Here is a 6,529-nt window from a genome sequence, read left to right on the forward strand (position 1 = left end):
ACCCTGCGGAAATCAATTTTCTCATCTTACGGGTAACCCCAGATTACCGGTAATACCAGAATACAGCAATAAAGAATACTATCACTTACAGGAGATGGGATTCTTGTCTGCCTCCGCAGTGATCCGATGAGTTGGGGAGTCCCTCCAGGAAAATCCCGGGGGTACCCAAGGGAGTCTGCTTCCCAGCGGGTCCTACGGTCAGGCAGAGAGCTGTCCCATCTGGGTCGCCAGATTGTTTCAAAGAACGTCTTCAGAATTTCTTAGTGATTAAGTATTCTTTATTGTCGGCGCCGGGTGTACGGGGGATCCTTCCACCAATCGTACACACCCAGAGGGGCAGATTATCTTATATTTATATAATGAAACAATGAATATTCCATTAACGCCTATACATATTCATCACCTGAACCCGCCTACCCTCACTTCGTATGCTAATTAGCTTATCAGTCCTTCACGCTTGCGCAGATTCTTCCAAAAATTGTGGGCCGGGGTCTTTAGAATGTGGGCAGTGGTCTATGGGAGGAAGGCCGTAGGTCTTCCTCATGGTGTACTTTTCACCTTAGGTCTCAAAAGTGATGAGTTGGCAGACTTGTAGAAATCTTTCCCAGGGTTTTTACAATAACCCTTGTAATTTTACTCAAGGCCATCCTGCTGTCCCATTATCTCCTTGGTAGGGCAGCTTGCTTTGTACATAAGGAGGACAGCTCCCCTTTCAGAGATTTGCAGCTTTCTTGCCAGAACAGTCTCTATGATCTTTCAGACATTTTAACCCCTTTGTCGCTATACAATTACAAGCTTATTTATGCATTAAAATGAATATTGGTTTATGAATACAAACTTGACCATATTATTTACAGCTTATTCACATCATCACATATCCAGCACCTCAAGATTTGTTAGAGAAGGTTTTCTTGCCTATTAGGATTTGTGCAAAATGTCCACTGACTTCAGCTTACCCTTAGAAAAAGATGAAATCAGTCTGAATTACACCTCTCTCTGTACTCAGAGAAGTCAAACAGGGAACTGCAACAGGAAAATATACTTCTCTCTAGAACTGCACTTGCTGTGCTTTTTAACCTCTGTATTATTTGCTTTACATCTCTTTCCTTAAAGTTACTCCGAGCACCCACTCCCTTTCTCGTCCTGGTCTGAGGTCCAACAAGTTTATAAGAAGGGATGTTTTTCAACCTGCCCTATCGCAACACCATGCACAGTGCATACAATCACTTCGCAGCAACTTACAAATCACTGCCGTCATCAGATGAGATAACTAACAAAAAAGCAGACAGAAAGAAATCGTTTAACAGACGGTCGGAAAATAAGGCGCTTGAGTGAACAAACCTGTACCAAAGGGGGGTGGGGGGGCGCGGAGCACCAAGACACCTAACCGGGAACAAACCCAGCCTTTTCACCGACAGCACAAGCCAAGCCAAAGTCACAACTCTACCGCACGGCCGGGCGTCACCCGCCGTCAAACGCGCTCAGCCGCCAGCTACCGGGCCCCCGGCGCCCCGCCACTCCGCTCGGCCGCAGCGCCAGCCGCCCCCGCCCTGCGGCGCGGAGCACGGCGCGGCCCCGCCGGCCGGCCGCAGGGGCGCAGCCTGCCGGAACGCCCGGGCCCGGCGCCGCCCGCGCTGGCAGGCGCGCTCCTGCCCCCCGCGGTCCCGGGACAGGGACCCGATGCGGAGCTCCGGCTCCGCGCAGGATACGCCGAGGGCCGCCAGGGCCCGCCTCGCCGGCGGCCCTCACGGGAAGCGTCACCCTCGCCCCGCCGGGGGCTGCGGCGCCGGCTCTGCCCGGGCGCCCGCGCACCGCTCACCGGCGGGGACGCGCAGCCCCTCGGAGCCTCTGCTGCAGCCCGTCACCACCCCTCCGCGGCAGGACCTGCCCCGCCGCCGCCAGCTTCCCGCCCGGCGCCCCGCCGAGCCGCCCCCGCGGCGCGCAGGGCTCACCGCCGCCCCGCCCTGGGCACTGCCGGCAGGAGGAGCGGTGACGGGCGCCCGCCCCGGCCTTCCGCTCGCAGCAGTCGCCGGCAGCTCCCTCGGGAACGGAGTGGGTCGCACCCTCCTCCCACCCCACCCATCGCCGAAGTTCTGCGCCGGCCGGCCCGCCCCGCTGCGTTCCCGCTCATCGCCGGGGGAACCGCGCTCTGCCGCGGGGCGGGCCGTGGCGCCGGGCCCTGCCGCAGGCTGAGAGCCCCGCCGCGGGGGCAGGCCGCGGGCCGGGCCGCCGGTTCCTGCTGGGCAGGAGAGGTCCCGCGCCGTGTCGAGCGGGTCGTTCGTTCTGGGCGCTCAGCCGAGGGGTCTCTCCGGGGGCAGCTGCGCTCGGCTGCGGAGCTCCCGGGGGCGGCGGCTGCCCTTGACCCCTGCCGACAGGCTTCCCCAGGGCCCGCCGCCGGGCAGCGCCGGGAGCCGGCCGGCGCAGCGGCCTTCGCGCGGCAGCGTGCGGGACGGTGGCAGCGGCGCTACCGAAGGGGACTGTGGCGCGCTTCGCCCGCGCCCGCACATAGGGTACGTTTCTTCCCTGGTGATTCAAGGTTTGCTTTTGCTTTCGGAAAAGCTCAAATGCTTCCTAATACCGCAGACATCTGGGGAAATCCGTGGAAATTGGTATATATGTATATTGTGGTATATATGTATATTGTTATATATATATATATAGGTTTGTTATATAATTAGGACAAATAGTAGTCGCTTGCTAAAGGAAATAATTTGTACTCTCCCATGATGTGTCAGCCTAGCACCACAGGGAGTTCCTTCAGGACTATACATCTGGACAGAAACACTCATCCTGTTATTTGCTCAGTATTGGGCAGTAAAGGCCTCCTCTGTGCTCCTGTTCTTTAATTTCCTGTTTCCAGTTGCTTTTCATCTTGTGTGTTGCTACACTGCTTTAATATGCCCAGCCGATTAAAACTGTTTTCTATGGGCCTCATCCAGCACAAATAAATTGAATTTGCTTATGTGCCATGCAAGATATCAAGATGCACGTGTCTATCCAGTGTCTGCTACATAGCATACAGCCCAAGCTATCCATTTATGTAAGTGGTATGTATGCCAAGCAAGTCTTGGGGGTCTTATTCGGGACTGCTGTGGTGTACTTTGCATGTTTATATGAAAGCATGTATCAGTATCTTGAAAAATCGGCAAAGTCCTTGAAGAGAGTTCTCAATCATTTCCAGTTATTCCTATGAGGCACGGTTGCTAGTTTTTCCCGTTTTATATGAGTTACAAAAGTGCTGCTGGCATTATCTGTAATTCCATTGGGTACTTTTTAACAAGGAAAAGCAGCCTAAGTACCTGTGCCGTGCTCATATCTAACTGCAGTTAAGGTGGTGGTAGCTTTTTCATTCTAATGATTGAGAACTGCCTTGAGAAACCGATTTGTGTCACGCCACAAAATGCTGAACGCTACCAATTCATGGATCTGTGGGCACAAGTTTATAGAATAAAGCCAAAATTATTTTTAAAATTATTCCACCTCAAATTTAGCCTTTTTCCAATTCTTTTTTTTCTCGCATCCTACTTCCCCATCATCTGTTTAATGCTAACATTTTAATTCATTGCTTCAGTCAGAGTAACTTTCACTGACTTAGAGGTTCATTGTACGTGTAACTTTGGCTGAACAAAAACAAGAAGTGGAAGAAGTCCTAAATATGCTACTACTGTATACATTCTGTTCTTCTGTCTGACAGCATGGGGAGAGACATGTTACAGTAAGTTCTGTGTAATGAAGTTTAGTAATGGAAGTATCATGGATATTAAGCCTGAATACCGAAATTGTGACTTAGTTCCTAATGTCAGTCCATAACAGTAGACAATGTGACCACTTACTCCTAGAATTTGTGACTTATTTCAGCTGTAGAGAAAAAAAAAATCGTGAGGCAGGTGCATTTATATTGTTCGTAGTGTATTTCTTGCTCTTAATAATGAATTATGCCTTTGTTTATGTTTATACAAGCAGGTGTCTACTAGCATATTTTTTTAAATTAATGCTTTCAAGTAAATGTTTGTGTTCTTGTGGCATCCACAAGATGGCACTCGATTTCTTTTTCAATATCTGCAGGTTTGGGCACAGGTTTTGAGCACAGGGTTTACAATCCTATCTCAGTAACAGAACAGAGGGAACAGTAAGTCAGATAAATATTTGTTTAAGAGCTACGTGGTTAGTGTAAGTCTCACTGAACACTTATATTTCATTCTGTCAAATATTTGTTAAGCCTTTTTTCTCAGTCATGCTAGGTTGCTCTGATCCATGGTAGAAAAAATATTCATCCTCAATACTGGGCATGCTTTTCTTTTGTAATCAATTGTACTTAGTTCAGCTTGGAGGGTGTATTGTACATAACTGGAATTTAGTTACAAATTTAGTAGACACGTTTCTTCAAAAAATGTAGTTGAATTTTAGTCACAAATATGTATGCCAAGAAGAGCAGTTTGGTAGCTTATACCTGCTGTTAGAAAACTCAGGCATTGTTATCACACACTGATGTATCGCAGTGATACCACAGAGAATTTCTGCTCTGTGCCAATGCTACATTTTTTACAGTTATTGTTGTTAGTGGAAAAGTATTTTTTTATACAGTACAGAAAGTCATACAAAACTAAAGGAAGGAGGGTAGCTTTCTTATGTCCAGGGAACAGCCTGCATTGGCCCTCACCTCTGTATTTTCAAGCTGCAAGGGAGAAAAGTTTTTCTACTTAAGCAATAGCATCAGAAAGAGAAGATGAAAATGGTGGCCCTAGTGACTCACATTGCAGGGAGGAGGTAGCAAAGGAAATGGGTGCAGTTCTTTTTTTACAATTTTTTTTCTTGCTTGCTTATTCATTTAGGTCATTTTCTTCCTGCCTTCCCTGGGTTGTACCTCAAGATGACAAGGAAGACATGAGCAACAGAGGTTGCCATTACAGCCTTGTTCCCACACTAAGCAATGACTGAGCAAACGGGAACGATTCCGATGAAAATGTTCTCAGTGTTAAAAGGAACCAGATGTTGGTAATATTCCTGCCATCACCAATGTGTGATCACCAAGCACATGCAGGACACGTCTGCCTTTGTTACAGCACTACCATCTGTATACAACAGCACTGGGAACCTTGTTGAAGATATTGAGGGGTTTGTGATACTAAGCGAGCCATGGTTATTGGATGTTATACTTAAGGCCTGTGTGTCCGCATGAGTAGATGCTGTAAGGGAACCTGCGAGTGACTTGTGCTGGCCTGTGTTGCACACTGATGATGTTTTGACAGAGATGATGTTGTAACCTGTGAGAAGACACACATTCCTGTTACACAAAAGAAAAGCCATGACATTGTGGGAGGGAGGACAGAATCTACACAGCATGCTGTGGGGAAAATCCATCTGGGGTCCGTCTGATGCTGCACAAAAGCAGGGCACCCTGCATGCAGAAGGACACAGGATTTACTCTATATTCCCATTTTTGTTCTGCTTTATTAGAACAACTGTCTTTATTAAGCCATTTCTGTTGAGCCTTTCTTGCAGAAATCCAGAAACAGCCCTGCACCATTTCCCTCACCATCTTACCTCCTGACCTCCCCAGGTGCAGAAGAGCAATATATCTTACACTTAGGGCACTACTGGAAAATACCAGTCCACATGTTACTCACAGTTGACATAATACATCAGATTGTTTTAATTGTTATCGTTTATAACAATTTTATTTTGGGTTCAATCTATTTAGGTTGAGAAACAATAAGCAAGAACAACCCCCGGTGCGCAGAGAACTCAATTAGCCCCAGCACACGCACCCAGAGTTCTGAACAGCGTCTCTTATACCAGCATCGTGACCAATCTCTTCTCGCCGGATAAGCATCCTGCTCTTTCCCCACTGGGTCGTCTGTGTTACTAGGGCACACCTTCTCCTCCTATTGGCTCGCCTTTGGCGCGCTTTTGAGCGCTTGGCATAGGGATTGCCTCAGGAGAAGGGGGAGTTTTCTAGTGGTTTCATTGTCTTAAAGGTGAAGCGCATCCGCCTGTTCATTACAATTGTGATACAGGTTATAGTGGTCACAAACTATTTTAGATTTACACAGGGTACAATTACACTTATCATGCTATATTCTATTTTGACATGAATTATCACTACGTTTATCTCATTGATTCATGTCTTAGTTTCCAATTCGATAACAGCTTTTCATGTTGTAGTCATTCCTTATTTCTAGTTGCATAATCTGTACCGCTGATAGTATTAATCAAATAACACATTGAATTAAACAAGGGGTAAGTAACAACACCACCACCACCCCCAATATTCCCAGGAGTACAATATTCACTTCGGTAACCCAATTACATACAACAATTGGTAAGATTAAATTTCCAACAAACTCCCCCTTCCTGTGCCAACAGGTAGTCCAATGCTATACTGGAACCCCAGTCGTTCTCTCCTACTTACTGGTAACAGAAGAAGCTAGTTTTATTGCACCTACTATACATAACCCAACCCAATTATTTGGCAAAGAGGTAAATGCTAATTTTCCACAAATCAAAGTGTGTCTCTCCATACACATAG

Source organism: Falco biarmicus, chromosome Z, assembly GCF_023638135.1.
Source record: "Falco biarmicus isolate bFalBia1 chromosome Z, bFalBia1.pri, whole genome shotgun sequence".
Taxonomy (NCBI): domain Eukaryota; kingdom Metazoa; phylum Chordata; class Aves; order Falconiformes; family Falconidae; genus Falco; species Falco biarmicus.